This window comes from Psittacula echo (genome assembly GCF_963264785.1).
Source record: "Psittacula echo genome assembly, chromosome: Z".
In the NCBI taxonomy this organism is placed as follows: Eukaryota; Metazoa; Chordata; class Aves; order Psittaciformes; family Psittacidae; genus Psittacula; species Psittacula echo.
Genome location: NC_137742.1, coordinates 4,419,257 through 4,437,826, shown reverse-complemented (window position 1 = coordinate 4,437,826; position 18,570 = coordinate 4,419,257). Strand labels below are relative to the sequence as shown.

The window sequence follows — 18,570 nt, the reverse complement described above, 5'->3', positions numbered from 1 at the left end:
AGCCCACCTCACAAGTGTGCCAAGGTCCCTCTGGATGGCATTCCTTCCCTCCAGCGTATCAACCAAACCACACAGCTTGGTGTTATCGGCAAACTTGCTGAGGGCGCACTCAATCCCACTGTTCTTGTCCTATTGCAAATTCTTTTGCAACTGAGTTATTTCATTTTTATTTAAAGTTTCCTGAAATATTTCCCTGTTTCTACTTAATGCTGAATTTTGTTTCTTTTCCAGTCGTCATAGTTCATCATGGTTTGTTTGCAGCACCAAAAGGACCATTGGACCACTATACATGTAATTACAACCATTCCTATTATTACAAGTACAGTAAAAACCAACTGTCTCAACCAGGAGCGATTGGGTACTCATGATGTTAATTTTTCCCAAATTTCCTCAAATCCCCATGAGGTGTTTTTCTGCGCCACCTCATGAAATATTTTAACTTGTTTCCACATTTCCTTTAGATCAGTAGTAATTCTTCCATTTTGATCTATATAGGAACAACAGCTATCACTGATTACAGAACAAACTCTTCCTTGAGATGCTAACAGTGTATCTAATGCCATTCAATTTTGGAGCACTACTTTAGACTGGCTGGTTATTTCTTCTTGTAATGCTAGAATAGCATCAGCAGTTTGGTTTTCCATTTCCTCAATTGCAGCTGAGATATTTACAATTGCTTTTTCTAATTCACTAACACCTAGAGATGGAATTAGCCATCTAACAAAGCTATGGAAAGCAGTATTTCATTCTGTATGGGATTATATCCTCATTTGATTCTTTTAATAAAACTCCGAACCCAGGTTCCAGCGAGCTGAATGTCAATTACTGTAAAGTTTGGAACCACTACTCCTAGCATCCACGTCCCTTTCCAGTTAGGAGGCAAAGCCTTATAGGCATTTTCTCCACATAACCAATACCACCCTTTCCCTTCAGGAACATTCCAATAACCAGTTAAAGGTTTTCGAAGGTGAAGTTGCATTGCCCAGCTGCAATATGGGTAATTTCCTACTGACATGTTGCCTTGAATAAGAGTTTTGTTAGTGGTTACACATTTAACTTCTGACATATTTGAGGCTTGTAAATTTGTATGGCTCTTGTCGGTATAAACAGGATTTCTTCATAATCTATTCTAATTTGTCTTAAAGGGGATAGGGAGGCCAATTAAAGGAATACCCAGTGTCTCTCTTGATTTAGGTAGCTGAGTACAGATCCAACAATCACTCTTGTTTAAGACATTAGTAACATTTTGTATCAATCTCAGATATAAATTTTGATTCCATGTTTCTACACCTATTATTATACAAGTCCAAATTATGATTGATGTAGTCTGATATGTGTGGGTCCTGAAGATTCAACACGCCATACTTTTTCTCGGTTCTGATGTGTTTCTGGTTCTGGTGCCTTCTTGATTCTTGAGTAATGTATCCAAGTAGGCTGTTCCTTTATCTTCACTGCTGTAAAGCTAGTCAGTAATATCTGGTATGGTCCACTTCTCTTCTCAGGGATCACCTGCAAAATTCTTAATAAAAACCCAATCTCCTGGCTTAAAAGGATGAATAGGGTAATCTAAACCTCCGGCCCTGGTCCCTAACACTCTGCCATTTTTTTCTTCTAACTGTTTTCTCAAGTTTACCAAGAACTGTTGAAGGTTTCCTTCTCCTACTTCTTGAAGGCTCTCTCCTTAAACTGAGATTGATATGGCCTTCCATATAGAATCTCAAATGGGCTAATTCCCTCCTTTGACCGAGGTTTTGTTCTGATTCTCAATAAGGCCAATGGTAATGCTTGATACCAATACAACTTAGTCTCTTGACAAATCTTCCCAAGCTGTTGTTTAATTAAGTGATTCATTTTTTCCACTTGCCCACTGGCCTGAGGCCTATATGGAACATGCAATTTCCAATCTATTTCCAATTTCTTGCTGATTTCTTGTAATAATTTTGCACTGAAATGTGTACCGCAGTCAGAGGGGATAGTTGCTGGTACCCCAAAACGAGGTATTATTTCACTTAATAGCACCTTAATCACTTGTTTTGCATTATTTGTCCTGCAAGGAAATGCTTCTGGCCACCCTGAAAAAGTATCTGTCAATACCAACAAATATCAATAACCTCCTTTTCTAGGTAATTCAGAAAAATCTATTTGCCACTGTTGGCCCGGATAATTCCCTTTTCCAATTGTCGCTACCTGATTCCTGTTTTCAGTCTTAGGGTTATTTTTCAGACATAGTTGACATTGTTTTATCACTAATTGAACTATGGTATATAAATTTCTTCCTATGATCTGTTTGTTTAAATGTTTATACAAGGCATTACTTCCTCAATGAGTTTTGTTATGTTCTTCTTGTTTCAACTTCCATAATTGATTATAGGGGATCACTACTTGCCCATCAGGTATTTTTATCCAACCCTTTTCATTTTCCTATCCTTCCAAGTCTTCAATTACTTTCATATCTTCTTTAGAGTACCTAAGTTTATTTTGCTCAATTACCAGTTTACCATCAGGAATTAAGGACATCACCTCAACTCTTTCTGTTTCTGCTGCCCGTTTAGCCTCATGATCAGCCGAATTATTTCCAATCTCTTGATCAGAGTTACCTCTTTGATGTCCTTTACAATGTATGATAGCCACTTCATTGGGTAATTGTACTGCTTCTAACAATTGTAGAATTTCCGTTGCATGTTTAATTTGTCTTCCCTGGGTATTTAAAAGTCCTCCTTCTTTCCAAATTGCTCCATGTGCACAAACTACACCAAAGACATATTTGGAATCAGTCCATACATTTATCCGCTTTTCCTTTGCCAACTCCAAGGCTCTAGTCAGGGCTATTATTTCTGCCTTTTGTGCTGAGGTGTTAGAAGGTAATGGTTTAGCTTCTATTACCTTTGAAGTTGTAGTTATGGCATATCCTGCTCTTCATTTACCATCTTTAACACAGCTGTCGCCGTTGGTGAACCAGGAATCTGCACCCTCCAGAGGCTTGTCCTTCAGATCTGGTCGGCTCGAATACACTGTCTCTATAGTGGCCAAGCAATCGTGAGTCAACAGATCAGTAGGGGTTTCCTGAAGGAAAGATGCTGGATTCACAACATGAGTGATCACAATTTCCACATCATCCAGTTCTACTAGGATGGCTTGATACTTCAAGAAACGTGATGGCGATAGCCAATGTGTACCTTTTTGTTCTAGGACTGTTGATACTGCATGTGATACTAACATGGTGATCTTTTGTCCCAGTGCAAATTTTCGGGCCTCTTGGATGTTTAAGATAACTGCTGCCACTGCTCTCAAGCGTCCAGGCCAGCCTTTACTTTGTTCATACAGTTGTTTTGAAAAATAGGCCACTCCTCTTTTATAAGATCCCAATCTTTGAGCCAAAATCCCCAAGGCAATTCCGTTTCTCGTAAGAATATAGCCAAAAGAGTTTAGTTATGTCTGGGAGCCCTGGAGCTGGAGCTCTCATGAGTTCTGTCTTCAAACTTTTAAATGCTTCTTCAGCTTGATCTGTCCATTTTAGAAAGGTTGGATTTTCTTTTAGCAGCTCATGTAAGGGTCTTACCAGAACACCATGATGATGGATCCAGAGTTGACACCATCCTGTCATTCTCAGAAATATCCAGAGATCTTTAACAGTGGATGGTCGTGGTGTTTGGCAGATTGCTTCCTTCTGAGCTGCTCCAAGTTCTCACTGTCCTCCTGTTATTTCATATCCTAAATAAGATACTCTAGTTTGAATTAGTTGAGCCTTCAATTTAGATGCCCATTATCCATTTAAGCCCTAGAAAATGTAACAATTCTACAGTCCATTGTACACATTCTGTCTCATTTTTGGTAGCAATTAACAAGTCGTCAACATATTGTAGTAAAGTGCCTGTCTGGGTGGGTGCTTCCCAGGATTCTAATTCTCGTGCCAATTGATTTCTGAAAATGGCTGGACTGTTTTTAAATCCCTGAGGTAACACCGTCAAAGTGAGCTGTGTCCTTCTTCTTGTTTCAGGGTTTTCTCATTCAAAAGCAAATAAATTTTGACGTTCTTGGGCTAGGGGCAGACAGAAAAATGCGTCTTTTAAGTACAGAATGTTAAACCACTTCTAATTATTATTCAATTGAGTTAATAAGGTATATGGTTTAGCTACTACTGGATGAATATCTCTCACAATTTTGTTGATTGATCTGAGATCTTGAACTAATCTGTAACTTTTCCCATCAAATTTCTTTACCGGCAAGATAGGAGTACTATATTCCGATTCACATTCAATTAATAATCCATATTTTAAAAAATTATCAATGATTTCTTTGATTCCCTTCCAATCCTCCAATTTTGAGGGATATTGTTTTATTCTAACTGCTTGGGCCTCCCTTTTTATTTCTACTTTAATAGGCAAAGCATTTTTTTCTTACCTGGAATTTCAGATGCCCATACTCCTGGATATACTTGGTTAAAGACTTGTTCTTCTGTTTCAGGAAGGTTCTCATTAATTTTCTGTTGGATTAAAGATAAGCTCAGAATTTTAAGCAACTGATCATCTTTTACCTTCAATTCCATTTCTATTTCTTTAAATGTTATTATTGCCTCCGAATGTTCTAATAAATCTCGTCCCAATAAGGATTTCGGTGAATTTGGCATATATGAGAATTTATGCACACCAATCTGTTTTTCTATCTTATATTTTAAAGGTTTTAGAAAGGATGCTTTTTCTTGACGGGCAGTAGCTGCCACAACCATTACAGACTCTTTTCCTTTTAACGTTAGATCTTGATTAAGGACCAAATAACTTGCCCCAGTATCTATAAGAAATTCCACTTCTTTTTCTGTGGTCCCTAGCTTGATTTTAACCAGTGGATCTGCTAGGGTAGATTCTCCAGTTCCCCACAAATCTAATTCTAGTTCAGTAGTCAGTTGAGTTTGTTATTTTCCTTGTGGACATTCCCGTTTCCAGTGTTCAAACCCTTTACAGTTTGCACATTGATCTAGACTACGGGAAGTCCTTCTATAACCCCCCACCTCTACCTCTCATCACCATTCTCCGGCCACGACCTCTACCTCTCATTCCACTCTATCCCCCATTTGCTTGTTCCAATGCTACGATTGTGGCGGTTGTCAAAACCTTTCTTAATTTCCTTTCTTTTACTTGTTCTCTATTCCTGTGTACTTTCCAAGCCACATCCAATAATTTTTCTATATCTCTTATTTCAGTCACAGATAATTTCTGTAGCTTTCACCTCATGTCCTCCGATGACTGCCTCGCGAAGGAATTTGCAAGCTGTAATTTACCTTCCTCTGAGGAAGGATCCATTGTGGTTCATTTTCGCATAGTTTCTCTGAGCTTGTCCAGAAACTCTGTCGGTGACTCCTTTGGCCCCTGTCTTATTTCAAACAGCACAGATCAATTTACTGCTTTAGGTATAGCATTTTCCAGCCCACATTTAATCTAATGTTGATATCTCTTTAGAGATGCATAACCTCCAGCATCATTATAATGATTCAGAGAAAACTCCAGGAACAAACTCGTCAACAAAGTTTCAAGTTGACAAGCAGGTATTCTTTATTGCGGCATTGGGAGACACGGGAGATAGCTCCTCCTAACATGTATCCCCGTATTGCTACTCAGGCCATCCTTATATAGTCACTGGGCATACATACATATTCATGAGGCTACACATGAATTCCATCATTTTCCAGAAAATTTCCCACACACATACAAAAATGTGATGGCGGTCTTCGAGATTCATTTACTTCTCCCAGTAATCTTCATAACTTCTGTCAGTCTTTATAGCACTAGCTTAATTAACATTACAGACATAGCAATCATCCTGTCCTTTTATTTCTCAGTTAGTTTAACTGTGCCCATCCTGGACATCTGCTAGTCCCAGATACTATCCATCCTCAGGTCCTGGTTTTCTATTCTGCTTTTCTTACACATCTTGTACTAAGGTCCTAAGGACCTAAAACTATGTCAACTACCTTCAAGCACCACAGTTCTTTTCCATTGCAAAGCCATCAAACTTAACCTTACTTAGAACTGATTACATTTTGTGCTTTTGTGCCTTCTTGTCTCAATAATCCTAGTCTGGAGCTGTAAGGGGGATGTGATCTTCAACCCTCCCATCTCTCGCCCCTGCAGTAATTTGAGCATTTACCTGAGTACAAGCAGTTTTTATAACCAATTGTTTTTGTGTCTCTGTTAATGCATCCAATATTACATCTATATCCTTCCAATCAGGATCCTGAGTTTTTACCAGCATCTCAAATTTCTTAGCTACCCCTACAGGGTCATTTCGATAGTTTTTTGCAATCTGCTTCCAATTACCCAAATCTCCTAAAGAGAAATTTACTTTTATCCTGGTACGCCCCTCCTGTCCCATTGCTTCCCTAAGAAGGGCTTGCAGGACAGTCATAGCTTTATTACAGACATGAGTGGCAACAGGAGTGGAAGAAATTTTTTTCACATTTTGTTCTTGCTCTTCATCTGAATCAGAGGATTCCTCCTGAATCAGAGGTTATCTCTGATCTGGTACCTCTGGAGAAACATAATCCTCCATTCTTTTCCCAACCATGTTATCCTCAGCTCTTCTTAAGTTTCAAACACATTTCCCCAATATCACAACCAGAACAACATCTTTCCAATCTATTCCCACCCTGCTTCCTTTCTTTTTCTAAAGCTGAAATTAAAGGATCTGAAGGTGCTATATTAATTCCACATCCTTTCTGCCATTCCAGGTGGTTTCGCAATGTGAAAAACATATCTGCATACATTACTTCATCCCATTTTCCTTGTTGTCTTAAAAATAACATTAATTGCAACAGTGTATTATAATTCAGAGTTCCATCTTTAGGCCATTTCTCCTGATCCTCCAGAGTATACAACTGCCACCATTGGTTACAATATTTCACCAACATTTTCAGGAAACCTCCCAGTTCTTTCCAATGTGCCAAAATGCACACTAAAGGACTCTTTTTCAAGATCTCTCCACTCTGCTGATTTCCCATTATCAATCTCACATTCACACACACACACGGGATCCCACAGACACACTCCACACAGTTACAACACTTGAGACAGAGACTAAAATTGTATCAAACGAACAGCAATTAACAGTTATAACAGTCTGTCACCAATACCAAAATCACAAGACCAAAATCATCACTATAACAAGCCACAAAATAGACACACTCCACACAGTTAACAACACTTGAAACAGAGACAACACTTAATAATGCAGTTATAACAGTCTGTCACCAATACCAAAATCACAAGACCAAAATCATGACTATAACAAGGCACACCATAATTCAAATACCAGTAAAATCCAAAATCTTTTCTACAAGACATCCACTGCATCTTGTAGGACCCAAACTACAAGATGCCCCCTGCTTCTTGTGGGTGCATACCAAATGGACGCTAGCAGCAGGGTATACACCTTTACCCACGAGATTTCCTATCTTGATTTACAGAAGGCTTCTAAACCTTGCGTACGCTTACCAAACCAATTTACCAAACCAAGATGCCCCCTGCATCTTACAGACTATACAAAAGAAAAGACTACCTTTTAAAAAGATAGTCCTTTTCTGCTCCTGCAGTGATCCGAATGAGTCGAGGGGTCCCTTAGGGAAAAACTCCCGAGGGCCCTAGGGAGCCCTGTCCTCAGCGGGTCTTGCAGCAGAGCAGAGAGTGTCCCATCTGACGTACAAAATTGATTCAGAGAAAACTCCAGGAACAAACTCACCAACAAAGTCTCAAGTTGACAAGCAGGCATTCTTTATTGTGGCTGTGGGAGATATGGGGAATCACTCCTCCAAGCGTGTCTCTCCCAAGCATCAACCAGGCTGTGATTATATTGTGCTTACACATACATATTCATTAGATTACATACATTATATCATACTTTTCAGAGAATGCCTCATGTACACATACAAAAAAGTGGTAGTGGGCTTTCGGACCCCTGGTGGTTATGTCTTCATTACTTTGTTTTAGGATGGTTGTCATATCAGTCATAACAGTAACTACCAGGTGGTTCAGGAAAAGCTTACCTTACTAATTTCCTTTTCTCTATAGTTGCTAACAAAGCCTAAAGTTCTTGAAATTATTTATTTACAACCCTATACGTCAATCAACCACATTCTTCACTAGCTTTGTATTCATCAGGAACTCCTCGAGGGACTCCGATTGAATCAACAGAGATTCTTTCCTCAAAGGCTGTTCCTAAAATACTTCTCTTTACTCTATGCCTTGAGGAGTTTGTTTCCCTCTGAAATGCCAGGGTAAATGGAATTGCCAATTGAACAATTGCGCAGGATCTCATCCAGTTTGGAGCATGTGCAGACCTTGGGATTTTTTTTTTTCCCACAGTACCAACCTAACTCTGCTCTGGGAATTTTTATCGCTGAGTAGTTTCCTGCATTGTCCTCAGTGAGATCTGCCTGTGGTTTTAATTCTTCTAGAATTCTCCTGGTAGCATTCACAGCCTGTCACGAGAGACAAGCTTTACGGTTACCAGATGCTGCGGAGCAAAATCAGGAGGCACCCTGATGTCTTTGTACCACAGAGCAGAGAATAAGGGTGAAGAGGGACTTAACAGGTTTTGTTTCGCCAGGAAGCCTTCTCCTGGTACAGTGCGATTATGTAAATCTTTGCTTGTCAGTCTCAATGGAAAAGGAATTACCTAATGGAAAAGGAACTACCTGTGCCACAGGTCGCCCTGAAGCACATGCATAACAATTGCTTCTATTCAAACTGTTCACTGTATATTTGACCCATTCTACCCAGGCATTTGTATTCCTATATCCTGTTTCTATTTCAAACATCTACTTCAAATCTCTAACTGCAATTACATTCACTATCTTAGGATTCTTTGGTGCAGTCCATGTCCCCACCGATGGAGGAATGCTGGTGTCCACAGGCTGGCCATTCATTGCTCTTTGGCTCCCAAGCCACTATTCTAAACCTAGCAATTGAATCCCCTCCTGTCACATCTGCCCCCAGGCCATGAACTTGCCTTACTTCCCCACCAGCACTTGCAACAGCAAGTGCTACGCGACAACACTCTAAACCCCCACAGTCAGGTTCCGTGTGACCATTAAACATCATAATTTTACTTTCTAGCGATTTTCCCTAAGCACTGGGTGAGATCCACCCATTAAAGGCAGTTGTAAACCAAACATCACTCCACCCAGGACAAGGTGATTCCCAGTATGGTTGGAGATAATACTCTGGGTATAAATATTTCCCGCAACTTACTGTTTAACCAGCCTGCACTAGTTTAGTTGCATAGGTTGTACGTAGATAGTATTCTTTTTAACCACAGGGTGTGTCTTTCATCTAGAGATGACACTGTCTGTAACCACAGAGCGTGTCTTTTGGAATAAGTATACCTCGAAACATTTCCTTCATTGCCTTAGGAACTTAACCCCAGACCTAATATTGAAAACCCTTCTTATTGCAAGGCCTTACTCTTGATCTTAAAGCTTAATATTGTAAAGCCCCATCCCCAATTATGTGAAAACAACATTGTTTCTCTCACAGCTGGGAGTAACGGGAAACACCACCACAGTGGCCAGACCAACAGTGTCTTCTGCCTGGAGAACCTACAAACAGGATCAACAGCATCTAGTGATGTAGCTGTCAACTGTGGCATTATCAGGCTCACCTGAAACAGAGAGCACAAAAAAATTAGGTCTGCTTCTGAGAAGTGCTCATTACAAGACTCTACACACGACAGAAACACTGGCCACCTGTGTTAAAGGGATGGGAGGCAGTGGTGGATGAGGCTGAAAGAGATGTCTTGATTCTATGATTCTATGATTTGCTGAACAACCAAAGCATTTTAGCAAGTTCCGTCACTAAGTGCCACAGGGAATCATATAGCCCATGGTGCTGAATCAGGGAAAGGCCCAAACTGCAGAGAATGGTGGGATCCCAAGCTTGGGCATCCTTAACCTCCAGAAATGCCTACATACAGGGTTTCGATCAGAACTTCTTATTGAAACCTTATCTCCAAAGTCAGAGTCCAGCTTCCCAGGAGATTTCAGGGGGGACCGGACTTCACCTAAACCATTCCCTTTAGACAGCTAAAGCTCGTGATCTGATGGGGAAGAGCAAAAGCAGAGTTCTTCTGTGGAGCCAGAAGCAACATAAAGCAAGTAATTCTGGCACACTGGTCGGGGTGGGTAGAGGTGCCCTCCTGCACAGTAGAAAAGACAGAGCTGAGGATCTGCGTGGCTCTGGGACTCCCAGTGCCCTGGCTCTGTGCTTCCCAGCTGCACTCCCAGAGCTGGTGGGAAGGCAAGAGGTTAGGCCAGCCTGGGCTTTATGGAGACCTGATACCAAGGCACGTCATGGTGGGCTGACACGAAGCCAGAGGGCATTGCGGAAATAGTTGATCCGCTCGCACTCCTGGGTCTCAAAGAACTGAAACGACACAGACAAACCAGCCCTGTAAGAAGATAGCAAGTCTCCTCTATTCTGATCTCTTCTCATCCCACTACAAAGATCTCTGTCCACAGCAAGGAGCAGGTGATGTTGGTCTTCTGCAAGAAACACGGTAACCATGAGTCATAGAATCATAGAACCAACTAGGTTGGAAAAGACCTCGTCCAGAGAAGAAGTCATCCCTTTACACACCCAGGTACTTCAAAGATGAGTGTTTAGGTCAGGAAAGTCTGCAGGACCGATGTGGAAGAGGTCACTCAGCACACCACTACCTCTGCGGAGACGAAGCCAGCTTCCTGAAGGCACTGCATGTTCCCCAGGTACCCCATGGTCCTGCAGTCCCAGCTGACTTCTCTCCCACAACTATGGAGCAATAAGAAAGCATTGGGGATCTGTGAAAGCAAAGTGTCTTGACTGGTTTGTCTTCTCTCTCTTTCCTGCCCATCCCTTTTCCAGGCAGCTTTAAGCCCAAATCTTTTGAAAGGTGTTGTCTGGTATAGCTCAATTTCATGAGTCTTTACACATCTCCCTGAAAGACAGCCTTCCATCCTACATGTACATATGCACTTGTTATCACTTACTGTTTGCAAGCTTGCAGCAGATATGGGATAAAACTGCAACCTCTGCAGTTCCTGTCCGTAGAATAAGAGAATCATAGAATAGTTAGTGTTGGAAAGTACCATAAGATCATCTAGTTCCAACCCTCCTGCCATGGGCAGGGACACCTCACACTAAACCATGCCACCCAAGACTGCGTCCAGCCTGGCCTTGAACGCTGCCAGGGATGGAGCATTCACAACTTCCTTTGGCAACCCATTCCAGTGCCTCACCACCTTCACAGTAGAGAAATTCTTCCTTGTATCTAACCTAAACTTCTCCTGTGTAAGTTTGAAGCCATTACCCCTTGTCCTGTTACTACAGTCCCTAATGAAGAGTCCCCTCCCCAGCATCCTTGTATGCCCTTTTCAGATACTGGAAGCTGATAGGAGCTCTCCACACAGCCTTCTCTTCTCCAAGGATGAACAGCTGCTACTCTCTCAGCCTGTCTTCCTATGGGAAGCCCCCTTGTCATCCTCATGGTCCTCCTCTGGACTAGCCCCAACAGCTCCACGTCCTTTTTATGATGAGGACAACAGAACTGTATGCAGTACTCCAAGTGAGGTCTCACGAGAGCAGAGTAGAGGAGCCGGATCACCTCCTTCGACCCTTGGTTACGCATCACAGACAGATAACGAGACACGTGTCAGCAGCAGAGCAGCATTGTGGTCCTCTCGCCACCAACTCTGGACTTCCCTAGCACTTGCTGGAAGTCCTGTTCAGACCATTTTGCTATGTGACAGTCTGCTTTAGACTGATACATCCACTCAGAGGGGTTCCCATGCTACCATGTGAGATACATGGTGAAGGGCTGCTGGCACACTGGGTTCACGTGGAGACTGCTTCAGCCAGTCTGCATCCTCAGTGTGCCAGCACCTTCCACTGCAAACTCATTTAAAGTCCTTCAGAGTCTCAGAGTCTGCTAGGTGTCGTGGCTGTAGGATACCCTGGCCTTAAGTCACTGAGTACCCAGGGATGACCACGGATGTTCAAGATAATGGCCACACCAAACGCACAAGCAGGTTAATGGGGAAAAAAGGTCACTACTTTGATTCTGTTAATTTGAAAAGGTAGTGGAAGGAAAAATAAGACCAAAAAAAATAGTGGAAACCTTGAAGTGCTGGAACCTTAAATGCAGAAGGCAAGCTGAAGACACACACCGGGTTAGCTGCAACACGTCCTGCTGCATCACTGCCAGGGCAGCACAGAGAAGGCAGATCTGTGCCATCCCGGACCCCTGCAGCCAGGAGTGGACATCCAGAGTACCATACTGCCACGTGAAGGTGTCTGGGGGCTTTTATGTCACGTGCCTTGACTTGCTCTGTCTGCTGTTCTTCCCGGATCTTTTCCAGTGTGGTAACACTCTGCTGGTAACTCCTGCCTTTGAGAGAAATCACACTCTCATCTGATTAACAGTGATTAAAAAGACCCTTTGCTGGAAGGCAGTACATGAAACCTGAATTGACAGGGACGTCAGGGAGAAAGCAGCAGTAATGTGTGAGCTCAGCTATGGATGTGCACTGCAAGGAAGTGCAGAGCTGCGCAACAAGGACGACGTTCATGCCACAGGGAAATGGTGAGAAATGGGAAATGAGGTGTGAAGCCATGGCATGGCTCTCAAGTGAGCTCCACCTCTGGTATGTTGGGCATGAGTTTCTGAGGAGCCAGCCCTGACCCAAGAGCTGGAACTCACTCAAGAGCCATGCCATGGCTTCACAGTCCCTTCCCACAGGAAACACTTCCCTCACCCTCCAAAGCGTGCATTTCCACACTCACCAGAGTCTTCCAGAGATGATTTCCTCCGAACCAGACTGAGGAGCAGCTGCCTAAAATGGGAGAGAATCACAGAATCACAGAACAGAATCAAAGAACATTAGGAATTGGAAGGGACCTCAAAAGATCATCTAGTCCAATCCCCCCTGCCGTAGCAGGAATACCTAGATGAGGTTACACACGAAGGCGTCCAGGCGAGTTTTGAATGTCTCCAGAGAAGGAGACTCCACAACCCCCCTGGGCAGCCTGTTCCAGTGTTCTGTCACCCTCACTGAGAAGAAGTTTCTTCTCAAATTTAAGTGGAACCTCTTGTGTTCCAGTTTGAGCCCATTACCCCTCGTCTTACCATTGATTGTCACCGAGAAGAGCCTGCCTCCATGCTTGTGACACTCACCCTTTATATATTTATAAACATTAATGAGGTCACCCCTCAGTCTCCTCTTTTCCAAACTAAAGAGACCCAGCTCCCTCAGCCTTTCCTCATAAGGGAGATGCTCCACTCCCTTTATCATCTTTGTCATCGCCCGACGTTGGACTCTCTCCAGCAGTTCCCTGTCCTTCTTGAACTGAGGGGCCCAGAACTGGACACAATATTCCAGCTGTGGTCTCACCAGGGCAGAGTAGAGAGGAAGGAGAACCTCTCTTGACTTACTGACCACCCCCCTTCTAATACACCCCAGGATGCCATTGGCCTTCCTGGCCACAAGGGCACAGTTCTGGCTCATGGTCATCCTCCTATTAACCAGGACCCCCAGGTCCCTTTCCCCTTCACTGCTCTCTAATAGGTTATTCCCCAACCTGTACTGGAACCTCGGGTTGTTCCTGCCCAGATGCAGGACTCTACACTTCCCGTTGTTATATTTCATCCCATTTTTCACAGCCCAACTCTCCAGCCAGTCCAGGTCTCGCTGGATGGCAGCACAGCCTTCTGGCGTGTCAATCACTCCTCCCAGCTTAGTGTCATCAGCAAACTTGCTGATAGTACACTCAATTCCCTCATCCAGGTCATTGATGAAGATACTGAATAATACTGGCCCCAGCACTGATCCCTGAGGCACCCCACTAGATACTGGCCTCCAACTAGACTCCGCCCCATTGACCACAACTCTCTGTCTTCTGTCCTTCAGCCAGTTTGCAGTCCACCTCACCACCCGACCATCCAGTCTACGCTTCCTCAGTTTAGCTGTGAGGATGCTGTGGGAGACTGTGTCAAACGCTTTACTGAAGTCAAGGTAGACCACATCCACTGCTCTGCCGTAATCCAACCACCTTGTTATGTCTTCATAAAAGGCTATGAGGTTGGTCAAGCATGACTTCCCCTTGGTGAACCCATGTTGACTGCCCCTAATGACCCTCTTATCCTTGATATGCCTTGAGATGGCACCAAGAATAAGGTGTTCCATCAGTTTTCCAGGGATGGAGGTGAGGCTGACCGGTCTATAGTTACTCGGATCCTCCTTCTTGCCCTTTTTGAAGATTGGAGTGACATTTGCTTTCCTCCAGTCCTCAGGCACCTCTCCCGTTTCCCAAGACTTGGCAAAGATGATGGAGAGTGGTCCAGCAATGACTTCAGCCAGCTCCCTCAGTACCAGGGGGTGCATCCCATCGGGACCCATGGATTTATGGATGTCCAGATTGCTTAACTGCTCCCTAACCCAGTCCTCATCAACTAAGGCAAACTCCTCCAATTTCCCACTTCCTCTGGGTCCTCAGGGGTACAGGGCTCCTCAGGACAGCCTCCAGCAGAGTAGACAGAGACAAAGAAGGCATTCAGCAACTTTGCCTTCTCTGTATCTTCTGTCATCAGGGCACCCACCCCATTCATCAGTGGGCCTACATTACCTCTGGTGTTGGTTTTATCTGCCATATATTTGAAAAAACTCTTTCTGTTGTCCTTGACCCCTCTCGCCAGGTTTAATTCTAAGGAGGCCTTATCTTTCCTAGTTGCCTCCCTACATCCTCTGACAACACCCTTGTATTCTTCCCAAGTGGCCAGCCCCTCCTTCCATGATCTGTAAACTCTCCTCTTCCACTTGAGCTTACCCAGCAGTTCCTTGTCTAACCACGCAGGTCTCCTGGCTCCCTTCCTTGACTTCCTACGTGTCGGGATGCTTTGATCTTGAGCTTGGTAGAAGCAGTCCTTGAATGCTAGCAACTATCTTGGGCCCCTTTACCTTTGAACAGCCTTGCTCATGGGATTTCCCCCAGCAGTTGTTTGAAAAGGCCAAAGTTTGCCCTGCTGAAGTCCAGGGTTGCGATTCTGCTTGCTATTCTGTTCATGCCGCACAAGATCCTGAACTCCACTATTTCATGGTCACTACAACCGAGGCAGCCCTCAACCTTTACTGCTTCGACCAGACCCTCCTTGTTAGTGAGGATGAGATCCAGCAGTGCTCCTCTCCTAGTCGGTTCCTCCACCATTTGCATCAGAAAGTTATCATCAGTGCACTGGAGGAACCTCCTGCTCTGTGGACGGCAGGCTGAGTAGTCTTTCCAGCAAACATCAGGGAAGTTAAAATCCCCCACGACGACCAGGGCCTGTGACTCTGAGGCCGCTCTCAGCTGCCTGCCTCATCAACTTCCTCACCCTGATCTGGTGGCCTGTAATAGACACCTACAACAGTATCACCCCTCCCAGCCTGCCCCTTAATTCTCACCCATAGACTCTCAACCTGCTCCTCATCTTCGCCAGGACAGTACTCAGTACATTGTAGATGCTCTCTCACGTAAAGAGCAACTCCGCCGCCACCTTGCCTGGTTGGCCTGTCTTTCCTGAAAAGGACATAGCCATCTATGAGCACGTTCCAGTCATGTGAACTGCCCCACCATGCCTCTGTAATTGCCACCAGATCATAATCTACTGACCGAACACAGGTTTCTAACTCCTCCTGCTTATTCCCCATGCTGCACGCATTGGTGTACAGGCATTTCAGGACGTGAGCTGAGCACATCGATTTCACCCTATGGGGATGGGGGGACTCCCAATCTTCATCAATTCTAGAGTGCTGCCTCACTGTTGCCAGCCCAGCTACAACCCCATCCCCCTTCAAATCTAGTTTAAAGCCCTCCAAACTAGCCCTGCCAATTCCTGTCCCAGCATCCTTCTACCCCTGCGAGATAAACCTTTCCCACGTATCACTGTCTGGACTGGTGTCTTATAAAACCAGCCATTATCAAAGAATCCAAAACCTTGCCTGTAGCACCAGTCTTGAAGCCAATCATTTATGGACTGAATTTTTCTAATTGATCCCACACCATCATCTGAAAATGGAAGGAGTGCAGAGAAAATCACTTGAGCCCCTGAATCTTTCACCATCCATCCCAAGGCCTTGAAATCTTTCTTCATTCCCCTCAGACTATGGGATGCAGCTTCCTCCTCACCTGTCTGGAAGATCAGCAGTGGGTAATAGTCTGTTGGGTGCACCAGGTTGGGGAGTGCCCTGGTGATATCCCTGACTCGGGCTCCAGGTAGACTACAAACTTCCCTATGATGAGGGTCAGCTCTGCATATTGGGTGCTCTGTCCCTCTCAGAAGGGAATCACCTACCACAATTACCCTTCTTTCTTATCAGAGGCAGTCTTGAGGTGTGGAGGCAACTGCCTCTTCCTATGTGCCCTTGTAGGCAGGCTTTGTACCACATCCTCACCTACCTTTTCTTCAAGATTCAGGGCATCAAACCTATTACAGAGGGGCACCTGGGGAAGCAAAGCAGGTACGGAAAGGAGTTGCCTGTGACACCGAACTGGAACTTGCTTCCAACCCTTGTCATCTCTTTGGTCCCCTACCTGTGCCCGACAGCAACAGGACTGGGGCTGTCTCAGGTCCTCCATCACTTTTTGGGGGGTATTCCCCTTTGGCCTTTCTGAGTGGCACATCAGGGAGTTGCTCCACCAGTAAGTCTCCTTTTCACATTCCCTGATGGACCTCAGTGTCTGGACCTCCTCCTTAAGTTTCACCACCATGCTAAGCAGATCTTGCATCTGCTCACACCTCACGCAGGTGGAATGCTTGCCTCCCTCCCCCGGCTGCAGCAGGTTCTGGCACTCCCTGCAGCCGGAGACCTGAACAGAGACGGTCTGGGACAGGAATTCTGTTTGTGTTGCAGCAGACTTTTTGTGACAAGCTCTCCTTCTGGAGGAGACCATAGTCAGCAGCAGTCTGGGACAGTGCCAACAACTGAGACGGTCTAACAAGCGACTACTGACAACCTCTGCACCCTAATACATGAACTACCACACCCACTGCTGCAGCACAGTGTGGGCGGTACTCACCCGCTTCACCAGCTGGTCTCACCTCCCAGTGCCTGGTGTCTCTGCGTCGCTGCCCTCTTGAAGGTTTTTCAAGGTGAGGGGCAGGGATGTGATCACCGTCACCGTGGTAACACCCACGCCAAGTCAGCTGCTCTCACAAGGGCTGCCAGGGCTTCCGGGTCGCAAAATCGAAACTCTCAACCCCTTCTCTGTACCTCGTGATCGCTGAGCGGCTCCGTCTGAGTCAGCACCGATCAGCTGATCTCGCAGACTGACTGCTAGTTCCAAGTTTCAACTGCTTTTAAAGCTTTTAAATCTCCCGCCGTCACCATGGTAACGCCCATGCCACGTCAGCTGCTCTCACAAGGGCTGCTGGGGCTTCTGGGTCGCAAAATCAAAACTCTCAACTCCTTCTCTGTACCTCGTGATCGCTGAGCGGCTCCGTGTGTAGCGTCTTCAGAGAAGAAGGCTACAGAAGAACCAACTATATTGAGGCCCAGCTAGAGAACATTGCCAGCTGTTCCATCTCACCCCCAAACCCAGAGCTGGGAGAAGAGTTATGAGGCAGGAGAGCTCCAAGAACATACACCCTTCCTCTCCCATGGCCACCTGCCTCTCTATACCTTCTCCTGCTGCTTCTGTGTAACCATGTTTGTGTTGTGGGGTACAGCTTGTTCCGCCTCATCCTTATGCCTGCAGCAGTGCTCATAAAAGCGCTTGCCCTAGGAGAGCCAACAAACAGGGCAGGAGCGTGTTAGCAAGCAATGAGTTGCTATTACAGCTCATGCAGTTAGCTCTGGAGGAAAACAGCCTCCAAGTGAAGAGGTGGCCACAGGCTGCCCGCAGAGCAGGAGACAGCACACAAGGGCCCCAGTGCGCTGCTGCTTGAGTTTTTCAGAGCACACTATGCAGACTTAAATGTGACGATCTTCCTCTGCTGCAGCTCTTGATGTAGTGTCTGCAGGAGTTGCAGCAGAGGAAGACCCTCATATTTAAGACTGCGCCAGCACTCTGCGTGTGTGTTAGCAGTGTTAAACCATATAGCAAGAAAGAGCAGCATGTTTGCTTTACCTCCATGGTCTTGTCGTACTGCAGATTCCTGGTTTTGTGAATCGCCTCCATTATCAGCTCTATCTGTGAAGGCAACAGAGCCAGTGTCAACACATCAGTGACCATCAAAGCTCCACGATGGAGTATGTGGCTTAGGAAAGGAAGAGGCACAGGCCAAACTCAGATGGCCTTAAGGACCTATGTCCACCTAAAGCATCTTCACAAAACCCACCTTTTATACTTCTAGCTAAGCCTCCGCCTGTCCATGCAAAGGAACTCTATAAATGAAATCCACCAGTATATAGTGCTGTATCATCTCCATAGAATCTAGGAAAATTGGGAAGCCCACACCCTTCTGCTAGGTCCAAACTTCCAGCAGTTTTCCCTCATCTTTCAGACAAAGGAATCTCAAGCCAGAAGAAGTTAAAAGGCTTGCCAATTTTAGCAAACCCGATAGACATCATGCAAC

General features: G+C 44.8%; 1 long non-coding RNA gene across 8 annotated transcripts in view; it reads left to right on the top strand.

Moving 5' to 3' along the window:
* Nucleotides 1–10,988, top strand: part of LOC308231358 — a 30,692-nt gene extending 19,704 nt beyond the window's left edge. For 6 of the 8 annotated variants that reach the window (XR_013958646.1, XR_013958647.1, XR_013958648.1 and 3 more), the window contains one exon: nt 9,525–10,988. This is a non-coding gene — a long non-coding RNA (uncharacterized lncRNA). Of the gene's footprint in view, nt 1–231; nt 2,223–9,524 lie in introns of those variants that run through there. The other 2 variants (XR_013958651.1, XR_013958653.1) reach the window with 2 other exon arrangements.
* The last annotated feature ends 7,582 nt before the right edge of the window (nt 10,989–18,570 follow it).